This window comes from Bos indicus x Bos taurus, chromosome 14 (genome assembly GCF_003369695.1).
Source record: "Bos indicus x Bos taurus breed Angus x Brahman F1 hybrid chromosome 14, Bos_hybrid_MaternalHap_v2.0, whole genome shotgun sequence".
In the NCBI taxonomy this organism is placed as follows: domain Eukaryota; kingdom Metazoa; phylum Chordata; class Mammalia; order Artiodactyla; family Bovidae; genus Bos; species Bos indicus x Bos taurus.
In genome coordinates this window covers 18,778,890-18,799,145 of record NC_040089.1, presented here as the reverse complement: position 1 = coordinate 18,799,145, position 20,256 = coordinate 18,778,890, and the positions used below count along the sequence as shown (strand labels likewise).

The window sequence follows — 20,256 nt, the reverse complement described above, 5'->3', positions numbered from 1 at the left end:
AGAGCAGAGACACAGGGTGGGGTCTAGGGAAGACTGATGTGAGGTATGTGTGGGGGCAGAGGGGGGAGGGGGAGGGAAACAGAGATCAAAGAATCATCCAGAGCTCCTCAGCCTTCCACAGCAAAAAAGCCTTTGGCAACTCTTTGATGTCCAATTTGCCCTCTGCCCCCAGTCAGAAGTGTGTCGAGGGACCTGAGTGAGAACGGATTCAGCAGGGCCATTTTATAGGTCTGTGAGGCAGACAGCATCTTTCCCGTACCTTCTAAAAGAGACAGGCAGAAAAAAAAATTGCTATAATTCCTAACCTACAGGAGCTTACACTCTAGTTCAACAGACAAAACCTTGAGTATCTTGACCAGTCAACTTCACAAACAACGGAAACTTTTGATTGTGTCATGGTTGTGATTTTTACTCTTAACATGATAGTTTGATAAATCTGTTCTTCTCAGGAATAAAAAGCACCTGAACACAATGTGTCCTTTTGTCTGGTAGGGTGTCTTTCCTCAGTCATGTCACTTTATTGACTCTCTTTTCCCTCCCTCTAATCTATTTCTGGTGTTTTATATTTTGTATTCAAAGCAGGTGTGTTTTACACAATGTTATGGCCATCTATGGATATCTGGTTTTTTTTTTTTTTTTTTCCTTTCAGCTAACAGAAAAATTTTCTTATCTGCCCCCCTGGACAACATAGGCTTTGGTAACTTTTCAGAGTTTTTTTTTTTTTTTTTTTAATAGAAGGATAATTGCTTTCACAGAATTTTGTTGTTTTCTGTCAAACATCAACATGAGTCAGCCATAGGTGGACATATGTCTCCTCCTCTTTCACCTCCCTCCCATCTCCTCCCCATCCCACCCCTCTAGGTTGATACAGAGCCCCTGTTTGAGTTCCCTGAGACATACAGCAAATTCCCATTGGCTATCCCTTTGACACATGGTAACGTAAGTTTCCATGGTACTCTTTTCATACATCTCACCCTCTCTTCCTCTCTCTGCATGTCCATAAGTCTGTTCTCTATGTCTGTTTCTCCACTGCTTTTCAGAGTTCTTGAAAGGAGTATTGTGAGTAAATATGGAACTGATATCTTAAAAATGACAGCTCTGGTAGCTGCTGATTAAAAGTCGAACTATTAATGCTCTGTTTCCTAAAGTGAAACTGTAATCTTGAAGAGGTGTAGATATGCAAATTAAATGACTAATGTGTAGTTTTCTTTAAATCTATGTCCTTTTTCCTTGAAGTTAACTTTGCATTACATCTACACACAAATGACCCTACAGAGATGTTGAAAATAAACTCCCTCACTCCACCCAGGTCTGCCAGCCTGTGTATCTTTGTTCTGGTTGCTTAGATTTCACACCTAGTTGATTCTTTCACCTACTAGGACTAAAAGCAGTCTCTTTTCATCATAACTAGTCAGTAGGGAAAGCAAAGATTTGCATGGAAAAATCATCCAAAACTACTAATAGCTTTAGAAGGTTGCAGAAATCACCTTATGTGACCTGCTTGGAATGGCATGGTTGTTCAGCTAGAACCATGGTAGCAATGCATGTTACAGGTCTTCAAGAAAACGCTGTTGTTTGCCAGAACAAAATGCAGCTATATTCTTCTCAGTTAAATTATATTAAATATCAGGACAATAAGCAACATTTTGCAATCCACCCTCTTCCAAAATATTCCTACCGTTTCCTTCATCCTTTCCTGGATCTTTAAGGGCAAGGAGCTTAATAGAAGACAAAGTGAAAGTGAAAGTCACTCAGTCGTGTCTGACTTTTTGCAACCCAATGGACTATACAATCCATGGAGTTTTCTAGGCCAGAATACTGAAGTGGCTAGCCTTTTTTCCCAACCCAGGGATCAAACCCAGGTCTCCCACACTGCAAGCAGATTCTTTACCAGCTGAGCCACAGCAGAAGCCCTAATATAAGAAAAAGGTCACATAAAGGAAGGCTTCCCAGGTGGCTCAGTGGTAAAGAACGCTCCTGCATTGGCCACAGAAAACACAGGTTCAATCCCTGGGTCAGGAAGATCCCTTGCAGGAGGAAATGGCAACCCACCTCAATATTCTTGCCTGGAGAATTCCAAGCGGGCCACCATCCATAGGGTCCAAAGGGTTGGACTCAGTGGCACCCCACTCCAGCACTCTTGCCTGGAAAATCCCATGGATGGAGGAGCCTGGTGGGCCGCAGTCCATGGGGTCGCCAAGAGTCGGACAAGACTCAGCGACCTCACTTTCACTTTTCACTTTCATGCATTGGAAAAGGAAATGGCAACCCACTCCAGTGTTCTTGCCTGGAGAATCCCAGGGACCGGGGATCCTGGTGGGCTGCCGTCTATGGGGTCGCACAGAGTCGGACACGACTGAAGCGACTTAGCAGCAGCAGCAGCAGAGCACACGTATAAAAACACTGGTTAACTTTATCTTGGTATATTGTGTCTCTACACTAGAAAATTCTGTATAATTAAAGCAGCTTCAATTTTGAAAGACAGTTTGAGCCAATTGTTGAAATGTATTTTGAAAGCAATAAAAAAAAATTGATGATTCTAATATTCTACCAGTTTTCAGGCTTCAAAGGAAAATGCCTGTTTGTGAGGAGTGTCCACAGTGAGCCATGTTTTCAACTTGCCTCCTTAGCGCAGTAGGCAGCGCATCAGTCTCATAATCTGAAGGTCCTGAGTTCAAACCTCAGAGGGGGCACTTGTGTTTTGCCTTCATCACTTCCTAAGAGAATTTTCAGAGTAATTTTTTTTTTAGCTATTTTACGTTCCTCTTAGTAACTTTACTTGTTTTGACAAATATTAGTTAATAATATTGAAAATGAAAGTGAAGAGGTGGCCAATATCAAAGGAGAAGCCAACTGAATGTTGCAATTATAATATCACTAGATTTCAAAATTTATGTCATACATTTCATTAAAGACATCATCTCATAAAGGAAATGCTCCATGGATTGAAATTATAAAATATTAATTGGACATGAAACTAAATATCTTTTATAGGAGAAACTGGTTGTAAAGCAAGATAAATATACTTTAAAAAAAATATCTTTGTAAGACAACCCTGTGGAGGGAGTGCACTCCTTGGATACCAGGAAGGGTACTAGTGGTTTAGAAACGTGTGTGTGGGCATTTTAAGGGGATGTTTTTGAACCTTAAGGAACACATACTGACCAAGAAGAAATCTGTGTGTACGTGTGTATCTGTATGGGTGTTTGAGAGAGTGGGAAAGCAGGCAGAGACCTGGTAGGGTTCAATGTGGATTCAATTGCAAACACAGATACTGGGCCAAGTGGCCAATATGCTTAAATATGCATTAGGATTAGCATAAGCAATCATTCTCAGGGTTTTAAGAAATGGAGCTGTCTTTAAAAAGGAACGTTGGGCAATCAGTAAAAATAATCAAAGGAATGTGCAAAGGCTTCCTCTCTATCCCAACTCTTTCACCCAATCATCGGACTTTCTTTTTGCCCCAGTTACTCTGGTTTGAAGAGATGCAGAATAGGTTGAAGAGAAATGGAGTGTTCTGGAAAAATGTGAATGGAGTCTGAGGATTAGGAGGTGGAATTAATTAATCATATATTTTTTTTTTCTTTAAAAAAGTGATTGAGTTGAAGGTCCATCTCAGTAGTGGTCATAGTTTGGGATATTTCTAAAAAGCCCTTGTATGATGATAGTGAATTTAATTAGCCTCCAATTTAAATAAATTAAAAAAAATTAAAAATAAATAAATGAATAAATAAAAGAAAATTGAGTGTTTAAACATTTTATGTCAAGGAAGATCTAGGCACCAAGACAATAATATTCAAAACAATGGAACAGAGAAAACAATCCTAGTAGAAGACCCTAAAATTGCCCCTTGTATTTCCTGGGAAAAATATCATGTGGGCGGGACTTGGAAAGCCAGCAGAGAACAGATGCATCAAAGTCTGGGTTACATTACACTAATCTTTTAAGAGTCTTTTATCTAATCTCTTTCTGGCTATTGCTAAGTGCCAGAGATATGATTGCCACTATATAAATATCAGAGATTATCTAAACTCCTCAGGAGAAATCCATCTAATAGACATCAAAACCAGTCAAGGCATTGTGGGTCCTCAGTCTTTCCTTGGCAGAAACAAAGATGAAGGCAAATCCAATCTGTCCTTCACAAAGGACCAACTTCTACATACTTTCATATTACTTTGACTTCCTGCATCTATAATAGCATTTTTGAATGTAGATCCTCTAAAAGCAAAGAACAGTAGAGAGTGTTTATCAACTCCTGAGGTAAAGAGGCATGCAAATTAACTGTAATCTATAGGCCTAGTCACACATCTGACTGTGACTTCATGGACTGTAGCCCACCAGGGTCTTCTGTCCATGGGATTTCCCAGGCAAGAATGCTGTATTGGGTTGCCATTTCCTTCTCCAGGGGATCTTCCTGACCCAGAGATTGAACCTGTGTCTCCTGCATTGGCAGGAGGATTCTTTACCTCTGAGTCACCTGAGAAGACCTTAATCACAAGACAAAGAAAATATAAAAGTCAAGATGTGAAGCAGAGAAGTCACAGTGCCCTGCATTCCAAAATGTTCTGTCTTAAGGCAGTAGACTAACAACGTGTTTAAGCACATTGTAGGCTCTGGAGTTCAACACAGGTTTGAAGATCATTGCTGCCATGTGATAGCAGTAAGTTCCATCCTAAGGTATTAGTAACTTTGAGTCTCTGAGTTTCCTTAATCTATAAAATATAAAAAATACGAATCTCTCAGGGCTGTTGTGAAAACTGGAGAAGGCCACTTATATAAAATGCTTGGCAAGGTCCCTGACACCCAGTAAACACTCAATAAAGAGCAGATGTTTCGTTCTCATTACTTGTGACCAGTAAGACAAATAAAAGACTGAGGAAAAGTGAAGAAAATGGACCTTTTGTCAAAGAAAGGAACACTGTCTTGCACCTCCAAGGAAAACCTAGGGGGCAAAAGTGCTGAATCAGACATGTTACAGGAATAAAGGGGCAGATTTATTTTTAGACCCTTTCTTTACCACTCTGACTCCCAGCTTCCTGTTCATCAGCAGGTGGAGACAAATGAATCTGCTTTGATACAATACTTATGATAAAGATATTAAGTCTCTCCTGAAATTTGCTTATATTTGCACCATGACTGCTCTTCCACTAACCCACTACGGATGTTTTATTAGCACCTTGCTGGATGTGTGCATTTGTCTTTCCTTCCCCACACAGTTACCAAATGGCAGGGAGCAAGGGTTTTTTTTTGTTGTTGTTGTTTTTGAGTATAATTGCTCTGCAATATTGTGTTACTTTCTGCTGTACAACAGAATGAATTAGCTATATATATACATATATCCCTTCCTTCTTGAGCCTCCTTCCCACCACCACCCCCCATCACACCCCCGTAGGTCATCACTTTATTGTTGGTGTTGTTTAGTCGCTACGTCGTGTCTAACTCTTTGTGACCCCATGGACTGTAGCCTGCCAGGCTCCTCTGTCCATGGGATTTTCCAAGCAAGAATACTGGAATGGGTTGCCATTTCCTTCTCCAGGGGATCTTCTTGACCTAGGGATTGAACCCGAGTCTCCTGTGTCTCCTGCACTGGCACATGGATTCTTTACTGCTGAGCCGCCAGGGAAGCCCAAGGTCATTACTTCTTGTTGTTCATCTTTCAGTCGCTAAGTCATGTCCAACTCTTTGCAACCCTGTGGACTGCAGCACGCCAGGCTTCTCTGTCCTTCACTAAGGTCATCATTGTGTTTGTTACTCAGTTGTGTCCAACTCTTTGTGACACCGTGGACTGTAGCCTGCCAGCCTCCTCTCTCCATGGGATTTCCCAGGCAAGAATACTGGAGTAGGTTACCATTTATGTCTAAAATAGATAGCTAGAGGGAAGCTGCTATATAGCACAGGGAGCTCAACTGCATGCTTGTAGATGACCTAGAAGGTAGGGTTCTTTGACACATTTGTTCAGTACAGACTCAGTCAAAGATCCTTACTGAACTGCAAAACCTTAGCTCCCTGCCTGAGTCCTTCACACTTCCGTTTCTCTTTGCTTAGTCCCCCTCTCCCCTTTCTTACTCGCATTTCTTTTAAGTAAGGAGAGTAAAGGCTCACTCAACTTTATCGACTTTTCTCCTCCTATGGTTTTCTGGTACAGAGGAAAAAAAACATCAAAAGCAAAGCATATTTATGTGCAAGAGCCCAAATTGGCCCAAATTCATCCCCTAGTTTTCTGCATGCTTGCCTATTGTATTCAGGAAACAACAAACCAAGTTCCTGTTTGAAAAGAGTATCATTAGACACTTGTCAGTATTTTCTGAAAAACAATTTCCTAGGAGTGAGGTGCTTGATTAAATGGTATGCACACTTGTGGTTTAAAAGAATATTGTCATTGTTGTTCAGTCACTAAGTTGTGTCCGACTCTTTGCAACCCCAGGAACTGCAGCATGCCAGGCTTCCCTGTCCTTCACTTTCTCCCTGCATTTGCTCAAACTCATGTCCATTGAGTCAGTGATGCCATCCACCCATCTTATCCTCTGTTGCCCCCTTCTCCTCTTGCCCTCAATCTTTCCCAGCATTAAAAGAATATAGCCAGATTTACTTTCCAAAACTTCTAGAAGTTTTTAGACTCATCATTGCTCTTGAGTGTGTGCATGTTGTTTTCCTAGCAGTGTCTTGGGCATTGGGTGTTAACGTGATCTTACATTTTATCAATCTAGAGGGCCAAAAGTTTTATTTTATTGTTGCCTTTTCCCCAATTCTCCTGAATATCAATTTTCCTTGTGCTAAACATTATTCATAGGAATTTGAAGAACTACTTATATCTTAAGAGTATTCGTCACTTTTTTTGTGTATGTGTAGCAAATGATTTTCCCAGTTGGTCATTGTCCTTTTAAATTAAGTTGCCTTTTTCCATCAAAGAATTTTTAGTTTATTTCATTATTTTATAATGTTATCTGATATTTTATTTTTCCATTATATCTTTTTGTTCCCATCTTCCTTACTAAGCTTTCCTTTACCCCTAAAGACATATATACTCATAAGTTAATTTTTCTCTTTTAATACATTATTTTTCTGGTGGGAACTATTGTCTTAAATTTATATTCGTCTGTGGGCACACAATTGGGGTTACATTTATTTTCTTCTAATAAATAACAATTACCTCAATACCAGTTGCTGGTAAATGCATAATTTCCCCACTGACTTGTAGACTAGTTGTTCCATTTATTGAATTCAGTTCCTTGAATTAAGTGTCTATGCCTAAGCAAGTGCTTTATTATTTTGAATATAGTTAGCTTTATATTGTTTCAATAAATAATAAATTACTTCACCATATTAACATTATTGTGTTTTAAGACTTTTAAGCAATTTTTGTATATTTTTCTTTTACATGGACTTCAGAATCAGTTTAATAAATTCTAAAAATTACTGCAGCATTTTTTAATTTTAAGAAGCTGGAAACAATAAAGCAATGTCTGTAAGTAGGAAAATAGTTGAGATATTCAGTGCTGCCAAATTATGGAATAAATTTAGATCATCCAAATTAGGGAATATGCTGTAGCTCTCAGAAAGAATGAGGTAGTGCAAGTATATACAGAAGTAAAGACATATATATATATATATATATATATATATGCAGAAAAGGTGTCAAGTATAATAAAATCATTTAAATTTATATGAAATTAAATTATATTAAAAATTATATGAAATTATAAAATAAAATTTTCAATGCAAATGTGTATTTGTAAGAAAAACAAATCAACAATCCCTGCCTGTTATTTAGTCTCTAAGTCATATCCAACTCTTTTGACCCCATGGATTGTAGCCACCAAGCTCCTCTGTCCATGGGATTTCCTAGGCAAGAATACTAGAGTGGGTTGCCATTTACTTCTCCAGGAGATCTTCTCCACCCAGGGATCCAACCTATGTCTTCTGCTTGGCAGGCATCTCCTGCATTGGCAGGCAGATTCCTTACCACTGAGCCACCAACAGGTGCATATGTATTTGAATAAGCAAATAAAAATATGGAATGATACAATATTTTTGGTAATAGCTTTCAGAGATGTGGGCTTATTTCTGTGTGAACTAATAATATTATTATAGATACTTGAAAATGAAAGTGAAAGTCGCTCAGTCGTGTTCGACTCTTTGCGACCCCATGGACTATACAGTCCGTGGAATTCTCCAGGCCAGAATATTGGAGTGGGTAGCCTTTCCCTTCTCCAGGGGATCTTCCCAACCCAGGTTTCCTGCATTGTGGGTGGCTTCTTTACAGCTGAGCCACAAGGGAAGCCCAAGAATACTGGAGTAGGTAGCCTATCCCTTCTCCAGGATCTTCCTGACCCAGGAATTGAACTAGGGTCTCTGGAGTCTCCTGCATTGCAGGCGGATTCTTTACCAACTGAGCTATCAGGGATGCCCTTGGATGCTTGAGATTCCCTTATTCATGTATTACTTCTATAATTTAAAATTTTAAATATCTGAAATTAAAAGAAAAGTAGTATTCTTGCCACATACAAGAAAACAAACAAGAAAAAAAGAGTTAAACCTCCATTGACCCTTTTCTATTGTTAAACGTTGCAGAATATGTATTAGGTAGCCTCTCTTCAAGAGGTAACTTGTCTCTATAAGTTGTCTGTGTAAGTTGTCTCTATAAGTTGTAAGTTGTCTATGATAGCATGCAATCCACTCTATTTTTCTCTTAATTTATGTACAAATCTCAAATACCATATAAATCCAGAGCAAAGTATCTTCAGATATCTTATAGACCAAGTTTACTGATGTAAGTGTGCCTGTTCAGTCACTTCAGTCATGTCCGACTCTTTGTGACCCCATGGCCTATAGCCCACCAGGCTCCTCTGTCTATGGGATTCTCCAGGCAAGAATACTGGAGTGGGTTGCCATTCCCTTCCCCAGGGGATCTTTCTGACCAGGGATCGAACTCATGTCCCCTGCATCTCCGACATTGGCACACAGATTCTTACAGCTCCTGCATTGGCAGGTGGGTTCTTTACCACTAGCGCCATCTGGGTAGACCTTCCTGATGAAGCTACCTATGTGAAATCATCTTCCTGATGGAACCACCTATAGTCAGTATTACTATCAAGTAATCAATAGTCCGAATGAAGCCCACAAGTGGCTTTTTTCCCCTGAAGGAAAATTTTATAAAATTTAGAATAATGAACACTATATTTAGAAATCATGGTATTTTTCTTATTACTCTTGAAAAATCAGAATATCTGAGGAAATTGGATTTATTTTTTTTGCACAGTAACTAATGGTCATACAAGAGGATTCTCTGGAAATCACAAATTTTATCTGCTAGTGAAATCTAGCAATTAAACTTACCTCTTCCCCCTTCGTTGTTAACAGCTGAAAAATCAATTATATCTTGTGATTGGATTCACCATAAATAAATGACCTTTGGTCTTTATAAACAACAGGCTCCAATTCTAAAAAGTACAATCATGACTCCAAGCTAAGAAACTGAAAGTTATCAGTGAGGTAAGCGCTAAGTCCCCCATGTTGCCAAACATGACCCTCTTAGAAATTTCTGTTCTTGGATGTAAACCAGGGGTCATAGGCTTATTTATCAAGAAGAAGGCCATATCAGCAAGACCTGACCTTGTAGACCACACAAGGGTGTAACTCAGACTTTACTGAAATGGGTAGTATGCCTCTTTAACAAGTGTCCTTTTAGCTAAAAGTAATACAGTGCCTGTTGGTTAAGAGCTAGGGGAACATATACTTTTAATTTGGGCAAACATACATGGAACACATATGTGGCGAGCTAGGGAAGGATGCATGAAAGTGGAGCTCCTGGTTACACTAACTACCAAGACAAAGCACTCACTCCTCTCAGGACAGACCTTTCCCTCCCTAACTCATTTTGACTGTGACATAGGAACTCAGAACCTAGCTCCCCCTCCTGTCTCAGTTTCTTAGCCACTTGCCCTGGAGTCACTTAGGAGGTATCTGCTCAAGGTTCCTTTGTGGGGGAATGTCCAATCCCCTTGACTGGTCATGGTGTCCAATCAAGTTTTCTTTGAGGGTGTTGGTCACTGTCCAAACTCAGCCATCACTCCAGTCCAACTCAGGAAATATTTATACTCATTCATTCATTTATTCATCATCATTCAGAATAGCCTAGAGCTTAAAAAGTCTGGGTCCTGGATACTGACAACTCTACAGTTGAATCTTGGTTGTATAATTTTATACAAGTTTTAAACGTCTTTGAACTTCCTCTTACTCATCTGCAAAGATATCATGAAGCCACCGATTGCCAGGATTAAGTGGGATAATCACTGTAAAAAACTGTGTCTGTCACTTAATAAGCACTTATCCAAAGGGGTTGGAATAGGCAAACACTGAGGCCAAGACTTAATTCTCAAGACAATTCAAAAAGGAGGTCTGTAGTTCAATTGGAGATCCCTGTAGGTACACACTGATAAGGTTTTATCACCAAATAACTTTGAGAATATTAAAGTATGCCAAATTAGATACACTTCTCTCCTCAAAACTGCTCTGAATATTTAATAAACTAATATGCAGTTACTTTCTAAGGGTAGGTAGTAGGAAGCATCTCCTCAATTTTCTTTTCATCCAAGGAATAATTTTACAAAGGAACATTTTGAAGAATTATTATTCCTATGAAAAATAGTTTGGTAAATAATTATCTGCTGGATATGACATTTTTCTATAGTTTGATGAAGAAAAAAAAAAATCCAGGCTAGGGCTAGAGTTTTAGGTTCCCAAAACTCATTTATAATTTGCTTTGGGTAATTTAGCATTTTAAATAATAATCATAATAATAGTAATAACAAAAATAATATGAGAACTAAATATATAGCACTTATATTCCGGACTTTGTGCCAAGTACTTTACACATTGTAATACTTTTAGGTATTTAGAAATATTTCATCTGCCTAAAAAGAGGCTGTACCATAGAATGTCAAAGATGGAATTCCATCAAGTTTAACATGACTTTTTTCTGAAGTTTGTAATGCTCTATAAAATGATAGGGTTACGACTAAGATTCTTATGGGATTCCCTGGTGGCTAAGACCAGTAAAGAACTTGCCTGCTGTGCCAGAGACCTGGGTTCAGTCCCTCGGTTGGGAAGATCCCCTGGAAAGGAAATGGCAACCCCCTCTAGTGTTCTTGGAATGTCAACCCACTCTAGTATTCTTGCCTGGAGAATTTCATGGACGGAAGGGCCTGATGGGTTGCGGTCCATGGGGTTGCAAAGAGTTGGACATGCCTGAGCAACTAACATCCACGCACACACATCAGGACTAAGTTTCATGTCTGTTGGCCCCTTGCACCCCAGTCTCTGAATCTGCGACACCACCTGGTGTTTTTTCCAGAGATCTAAATATTTAAAGTAGTTCAGAGCGGTCACTTCACTCAACTACACTTTTCTACCATTATGAGGTCTTTTAAAATTCCACACTATAACTTATTATTTTTCCAACATTAATGATTTGAAATAAGTCCTACAAACAGCATTCAGCTGTTCAAAATTTTCCTCTACTGAAAATGTTCACCCAAAGAATGTGATTTAAGACTGTGACCTTACAAATGTTGCATTTTCTTATCTCAAATCAAAAGGGAAATGATGAGCAAAGAGGCTTTACAAATATTTTTTGTTTCCTCCTAGTGTTCTTTTGAACTCTTGACTCCAGGCTCTTTGAGAAAGAAGCATGATGGTGGATATGAAGGTTCTCTAATGGGACCAAGTGGTGGGACAAGATTTCTTACCTTTCCAGCTCTGTTCTGGAGGGACCACCAAGGTGAGATGTGATTTTTAATCTCTGGGCCTACTGTGATCTTGGCCTTTCTGCGTAAACTGTCAACAAGGGTGCTAACGACTGCTAACTGTTATGGAAAAAAACAGGAGTCCAGGCAGAACTGAGCTGAGCTAACTGCTTCATTTCGCTGGAAGCACTAAATCACTTTCTGCGGCCAGCAGCTTTCATCTAACCTCAGCGTAAGCCGGGTTGAACCAATGACCCACGAGGCAGAGTTACCAAGCATCACATTACCAAGCCAGGAGGTCTGGGATCACACAGCCTGGTTTACATCTCTCAGGCTGTGCCCCACTAATGACACCACTCACACTGAGCTGGGTTTTTCCTCTGGTCTGTGAGCTTAGTGTCACCTTTCACTGTTGCGTCCTTTTAAAGGGTGAAATCTGCCACTGGAAACTACAATCGTTCATTAGATGATCCGCACTGTATTATATTGTATGAATTTAGAAACTATTATCTTCTTTCCACCCTTTGTCTTATACTAAGTCGCTTACATGATTTAGAGAGGTAGACAGATAAATTTTGTGGAAAAGCTTAAAAGCCTCTTAGTTTGAAGACCAGCAAAAGTTCTCTAGGAACTATTACTTTGAAGTGTTTATATTCAAAAAGTGTCACTGCTGTCACGAGGACCACTCACTTTTTTTTACGAATTCCAGTGAATTCATACTATATCATTTGAATGAGTGTGACATAAACTAAAGGTTTCCTCATACAGCCTAAATATTTAAGGACAATTTTCCAGAGAATTCTTTTTGAATACTCATGACCCTTGGCAGCGGTATGGGTAAATGTTTAACGACTGACTATGTGAGGGAACGCATGCGCTGATTTGTAGCCTTCGCCTATTTCTAAGGTGGCCTATCGATAATCATGAAAAGCAGAGTTAGGACCAGGTGTACAGAACAACATTACATAGTGCTCCCACCATATGGATGCAACGGATGCACAATCTCAAGAGCCTTGGTAACAGTAAATATAATAAAATAATTTGAAAATGTAGTAAAGTAATATGTACAGTAAATTCTATAGTATTAGCAGGGGTAATATTGTTAATGGTATTAGTATTATTTATTAATTTTATTATTAATGTTATTACCACTAATATTATTAGTATTAAAGCTAAAATGAGTCACAAAGGTACAAAAGGATTTACCTTTATTTTTAATATAATTAATTTGATTACAGATTTCTAAAATTTAATTCTTAATACTGACTAGGTTTGGTCACCTGTTTACAAATTTCCTGACATTTTAACAGTTGGTTTTTGCAAATTGGTGTGCAGTGGCTCCAGACACCCCTGGTGAAGAAATGGACATGGAAAGGGCATTGGGGTGGAAGGCAGTTGATCTAGGAAGTGCATGGCAGTTAAGGATGAAGGTTCAGAAGCTAGACTGCCTAATCCTCTGCTGCCCCTTCTCCTTTCGCCCTCAGTCTTTCCCAGCAGCAGGGTCTCTTCCAATGAGTTGGCTCTTGGCATCAGGTGGCCAAGGTGCTGGAGCTTTAACTTCAATATCAGTCCTTCCAATGAGTATTCAGGGTTAATAGCTATCACATAGAGTGTTCAGAATATAAATATTACAACACATTCAACATAGTGTCTGTAACAATGTAGGCATACAATAAATGGTAGCTAGTAATAATAATATTCTCATAACCTACGGACTACATTCTATTATTATTACAATTAAAAAATTAGTAATAATAATTGTAATAATAATAGAGTGTAGTCTATAGCTTGTGAAAATATATTTACACTTTTCAAAATATGCTTACCATATTGCTCAGTGCATTACATATGGTAATTAGTGAAAGCTATTATTCTTACATAATAGAAATAGGTAATAGGTATTTGCCATTGATATTTAGCATTTACTATCAATTCACTGTTGAGAATGGTTTGGTGGGTCAGGGTGGAGATCAGAGAACAATTGAGAATACAGAGCTCCAAAGTGTTTTTTGGAAAGAACTGCTATTGTGTTTTCATCTCAGGTGGAAGGAAGCGAAAATCTTTTCTTGAGGGGGAGGTCCAGCAGGGTTCCTGCAGCTGGAACAGGTTAGACCTTGCAAACACTGGGTTATGAGGTGTTACTATTGTGAGAAAGAGGTGTTAGACTAGCACTGGCATGAGATGGCAATGGTCGAAATTATTCTCTCTAGTCTAATGGAATTGAATTGGAACAATCAGATCTTTGTGGGGAATCTGTTGAAAGCTGTGGGGGTTTGGTTGTTGTCATTTGTTTACTTGCCAATCCCATGTCTCTTGCTATCTTAAAACACATTTTGCTTCTTCTGTGAGACATCAGTGTATACTGTTAACTGTAACTGCGTCCAAAACATTATCAAATTATTAATGATCCCATTTGTCATGTCTTTGTGTTTATCCATTGCACTTACAATGAATCATTTTAATAATTTCTTAAAATATCATCCTCAAGTCAGTCCATATGGTCTTCTGATCTCATACTCAGTAATAAACACAGAGACATATGGTTAAAAAATAAAGTATCTCAGGATGCTCCAGTCCCTTTTTCTGTTGCCCCTCAAAGGAACAGACTGAGCTGATCCAAAAGGCCAGATAGGAAATCAAAGTGATCTCATCTTCTCTCTTGGCATCAGCTGCCACCTCCTTGGGGAATAATTACTTAATGAACTCAGGCTTCCCCCTTCAGTGGCTTCAGAAAACACAGGGCTAGATTTTCAGGACAAATTCAGCATTCATGCCAGCTCATACCTGAGAACAGAGAAGTTTAGTCGATGTGGTTCTATTGAATGATGTCAAGAAATTTGATTTTGGGTGAAGCATTTTTCTGGACCATCTGAGGCTGAGCTCAAACACAGAGTGGACTTCTCAATGAAGTTAGACAATCTGATTACAGTCATTGAAATATAAGGAAGGCCCCAAAAGATAAATAAAATGACCATATAAAGGACATACCTGTGTGCATATGCAACTAGACACTGAGGAATATGAATATGTGTGTGTCTGGGTATGGATGTGCTGAACACCATCAAATTTCAGCAGTCTTAATCAAAAATGCCAACTAGAATAATAAGGACATTCCATTGTGCTCATTAAACTTGAAAGGTAAAGTAAATAATGATGATGTTTAGTGAATTTAGTGAAAATTATAGTGAAAGGATCATTCTTAAATACTGCATACAAGAAAGGCAACTTTTACCATCTTTTTAAATGTTATTTAGAAATGGGAATCAAACAAAAGTCAAACAGGCAAAAAAAAAAAAAATCAAACAGGCCTCAAAATATATGCAATAAATGTTATTGCATACAGTAATTTAGCTTTGACTCTGTGCTTGGAAAATATGAAGATAATTATGACTGAAAAATTTATAGTATTGAAAACAATGAAAACTACATAAAATCCAACATTAGCAATAAAAATAATGTTTTTATGGTATTTTTGATATGTAAATTACTCTGGGTAAAATTGTAAGAGTGAAAACTCTATAGGGAACTTCTTGACCTTAGCTATATTAAAACATGAAGAAAATATCCAAGAATGAAGTTATTTATTGCCAACGGCATTATGAGTCATTTTCTTTTGGGTATTTCTTTAATATTCTGCATAAACTATATGGTCAGAAAAATGAAAGTAATTTTTAAAAAGGGATACTGAATGCTCATTTGTAACACCATCATGAAATGCGTGTTGAGAGACACTATAGAGAAAACCAAGTATATAAAGAGATAGAAAATATTGGAGTAAATCGAGTTGACTTTTTCCAGAGTCAAAGTAACTCCTTTTTTTCTCATTAATTGCAAAATTACTTTTAAAAAAAAAAGTAATTTCACTTTCAAATATCCAGAGATCTCAGTCTGAGGTACATGGAGTCAAAGCAGGGGGGAAAAAAAGAAGAAAAGATGTCATTTTTAAGGAGTGTGGTTTCAAATGGGTTTGGCTCACTTGAAAATGTGTCTTTGAAATGTGTTTAGAATTTCAAGACAAGGAAGAACTGTCACCTCATATTGCTTGTGAATCACTTCACATCTGGTCCTTCTGCCCTGGGATAAGACTGGAGCAGGGAAAGGAAGACATTAAAGATCAGGAACATTGCTTTGCAATCAGATCTCAGATTTCTTTTTCTTTTCCTTACTTACCATATTAAAACACACACACACACACACACATAAATCATGTTTTTTCATTCGTGGGAACTGAGCAGCATCACATTACTCTGCAGTTCTTGTTCAGTCAGTCCCCCAAGGAGGTAGCATTAAGTTGGGGGTAGTATGATGAACATGGTTAAAAAAAAAACACAACTCAATTAACCAGCTTCATCTCAGTGTCTTTGAAGGTTCCCCCTGCTTATTTGAGTGCTAAAATCAAGAACTGAGTGCCTTCTTACAATTGAAACGTCACGATTTAGACCAGCTAACCTTTAAAAATAAAGAAATAAAGTCAAGGCTCAGAACAGAAGTTTTATATCAACAGATATTATTGGCTTTGTTAAAGTTTAGTTTTGTTTTTAATTCTCATGATTTTATTTTGGAGTGGTAGTCTTTTTCTTTTTCTTACGGCATAGGCAACATTTAAAATACTTTTCTGTCTGGGCTGGAAATGTCCAGTACAACTCAGGGTAATAGTAACTGTTGGCACAAGGAAAGGGCAAGTCCAGTGAGATGGAGGCCATGAAGATGGATTTTTCTTTTCTTTTTTTAACAATCGTGTCTTCTTTTTTCCCTTCCTTCTGTGTGGTGTCTTTCATACATTCAGTACATCTTTGCTCAGCTTTGTAGCTACTCATTTTGAAATAATTGTTTCCTTGGGACTTTTGAGATGAAAGAACATAGCTTGTCTTCCTGAAAAAATAAACAATGTGACTTTTCTAGTTGTCATCTTTCCTCCCCTTCCTTCCTCTTTTTCTTTCTTTTTTTCAGTCACCTATTAACAATCTCCTATTATATTTTTATCAAAGAGCTAGATGCTGGCAATGTAAGAGGGAACAGGATAAGATCTTAAGCCTTAAAGACTTTAGAGTGAGCTAGAGGTCACAGAAAAGCGAGGAGACATTTACCAAAGAGTGTGATCATTGCCATCTTTAGTAGGGGGAAATCCAGTGGCTGTAAAAGCATCCAGTGTGGACATTTAACTCAGACTTGGGAATAGAGAGAAACGGTCATATTTGCTATCATTCAAATTGTTGAATTGATGGGACTTGGGTTTGGAAGAGAAAGAGAAATGAGGCATTAAGGATGCCTCCTAACATTCAGAGAGTAAAGAGAGAGAGAAAGAAATGACATGCCCATATTATAATTTTGCGTGCATGTTAAGTCGCTTTAATAGTGTCCAACTCTTTGTGACCCTATAGACTGTGGCCCACCAGGCTCTTCTGTCCATGAGATTTTCCAGGCAAGAATACTGGAGTGGGTTGCCAGGCCCTCCTCCAGGGGATCTTCCCAAACCAGGGATTGAACCCTGATCTTTTAAGTCTCCAGGTCTTTACCACTAGTGCCACCTGGGAATTAGTATAAAGAATGAGTTGGAGAAAGATACGATTGAATACAGAAAGTCCAGTTGGGATTCCTTTATATTAATCCAAGCAAAAGATAACTGTGGTCTGAACAATAGGGGTAGTATTAATCATGAATAGATTTTAAAGGTATTTAAAAAGTGGAATATGAGAACTTGGCAACTAACTAGTTGTAGGTGTTGGGGAAAGAAGAAAGAGTCAGTAATGAAGACTTATAAGGGTTATGGCTTAAGCAACTGAAACACTGATGAATCAATTCATTAAAATTCAGAGCACAGATGACAATGCAGTTTGTGGAGGATAAGAATATGAGCTCAGTTTTAGAAATATTGAGCATAAGATTTTGATCAGATATCTAAACAGAGATATATAATATGAAAGTGAATATAAAGGCTTGATATTCAGAAGTCTATCTGGACTATAAAAACTTGTTCAGCAACCTAGATGTGATTGAAGTCAAAAGAACATCTGAAATCACTCAAAGAAAATATAGAAATTGAGAAGATGTATTAGGAGACAGTTCTAAGAAATACCAAGGAAAAAGTTCATTTCAAGGAGATGATATTAGTGTCCAAGGGGCTATTGATGACCGTCAGAATCAGGTTCAGTAGTGTAGCAGAACCCAGATGGCAAGATGCTGAGAACCAAGGAGCTCAATAAGCTGTAGATATCTTCATCAGATGATTCATGTATATTTTGTGGACAGATATAATTGTAATAAGCTGAATTCTCTGAGTTGTTTTGGAACAGGTTAGCAAATGCCATTTGTACTTGACAGCAAAAAATATTTCTCTTTTCAATTTTTCAATAACAGATTGTTAAAATTACATCATTTTAGTTCTTTTAATATTTCTGATGATACAACCTGGTGAGGGTAAGAGACTAGTTAATTAAGAACTTTACTATGCTTTTTAGTGTGGGCATTTGCTAAACTTCATGTTGTATAAAATCATTTGTTTTGATTGGCCTCTGAATAGGAAAGAAAGGAAAATAAATGAGTATTTATTTCTACTCAGGATGAGATAAGTGGTGTTCTCTAACACAAAATGAAATACTTAATTATCAAGTGCAATGAACAATGTGGAGTTTTCTCTAACAGTAAAATATTCAGTCACTAGAGATTGATAAAGATTAGTAAACAAGACAATACAAATAGATTCCCATAAATCTTCAGGAATGCAGTGCTTCTCAAAGAAGAAAAAAAATCAATGGTTATTTTTCCTTCTTCAAATAATAAATATTAATACATTATGGCTGAAGTAAATTACAGTATTTAGTTTTCCAAAGATGACGTGGGAATATACCGTTAAGTGGAGAGTGTGACCAGCTGTTTCCTCAGGATAGAAAAGTCCCAAAAGTAATTTTAAAATGCTTCTACTTTTACACAGAAAGATTTTGGAGGCAAGCTCATTTTATGATTACTTTTGAAATTTCATGGATATTGAAATTGTTCCAATTTTGACTGTCAGATTTCAAAGAGGAATATTTACTTTCTTTATTGAATTTAAAGTTTGCTATTCTTCAGGATATCAATTCTTGATCCAGAAAAGGAAGATAGTTCCCTTTTCTTTGCTTATATGGTGGATTTTATCCAAAAATCTCAAAATATTAATACTGTGTACAAGTTAACTCACAGTTCAGTCCTTCTAATATTTTGAATGAGGATTAATGAGACTCCTATTCCACATATGGTAACATGGAGTTTCTGGAAATCTTGGATGAAGTGAATGAGACATGACATAGCTGCCAGCAAGTTTGCAGATGAGCCAAAAATAGCAAACACCATTTCTACTTTACTGTTTTAACCACCAGGCCCACGCAAAAATTCATAGATATTTAAATAATTAAAACTACAGACTAAAATACGGTCTAGAAGGACATTTTTGACTCCAAGTCGGCCTGTGTGTGAACCTGAAAAAATCTCCCTGATGGTCTCAATGGTCTCATTTCCCCATCTGAGGTGAATTGATTTTTAAGATTCCTTCTCAATCTGCTATTTTAATTCTCTGTAGAGCTTACCCTGGAAAGGGGGCCTTGCCTGAAAATAAGAATCGTTTAAAATATTTATGGAAATAGTGAGGCAGGATGGTGCTGTGGGTTTCTTCATGCTTCTCCTTAGCAATATTGACTGAATTCTGCCTCTTTTCCAGTAGCCCTCAAATCTAGCTCTTATTCCTTTAAAATTGCTATTTCCTTAACTCCTTTCCAACAAAGTCAGTTACAAGTAAAGCCAGTTATGTTACTCCTCGCTGGAATCCATCTTGGCTGAGCTATTCATTCACTGCCACCAAGGACCCTGAGTCAGGTCAGTTGGCCAGAGACAACCCAGAAACTAATCATCTCCATAAAACCCGAGATTGTGAGCCATGTTCTTCTGGCTTCTTCTGGGTTCCTTTACCATCCTGCTCTTTGCCTGGGCACCCCTCCCCATAATGTCTCTTGCTTTGTCAGGAAAAAATTCAGTCAGTTATATTATTCTCTATATCACTACATGATTAACTTCATTCTTTTATCTTTTCCACAGGAATAAAAATCACAGGTAAATGAAAGCAGAGTGGTGAAGAAGGCAGGTTCTAGAAACATACTAACTAGGAATAAAACACAGCTTGGGATTTATTTGGCATGTGACTTTGGATATAATAGATATCCTGGCTCTGCCTCCTCTTTTTTTTTTTTTTTATCTTATTTTTTCTTTCTTTTTGATAGATACATACCTAGACTCCATTGTAAGCCAGCCTTTGTATCAATGACTGGAAACCTACAATCTACTTTGGCCAGAATCCATTGCCACTAAACCATTCAATATCACAGTAATCCAAGTCTATGCCCCAACCAGTAATAATGAAGAAGCTGAAGTTGGACGGTTCTATGAAGACCTACAAGACCTTTTAGAACTAACACCCAAAAAAGATATCCTTTTCATTATAGGGGACTGGAATGCAAAAGTAGGAAGTCAAGAAACACCTGGG

The 20,256-nt window shown here is 37.9% G+C and overlaps 1 non-coding gene across 1 annotated transcript; it reads left to right on the top strand.

The window, feature by feature from the left end:
* Positions 1 to 2,620: 2,620 nt before the first annotated feature.
* TRNAM-CAU lies at positions 2,621 to 2,693 on the top strand. The gene has a single exon. It is a non-coding gene; the product is annotated as a tRNA-Met (tRNA).
* Positions 2,694 to 20,256: the final 17,563 nt, after the last annotated feature.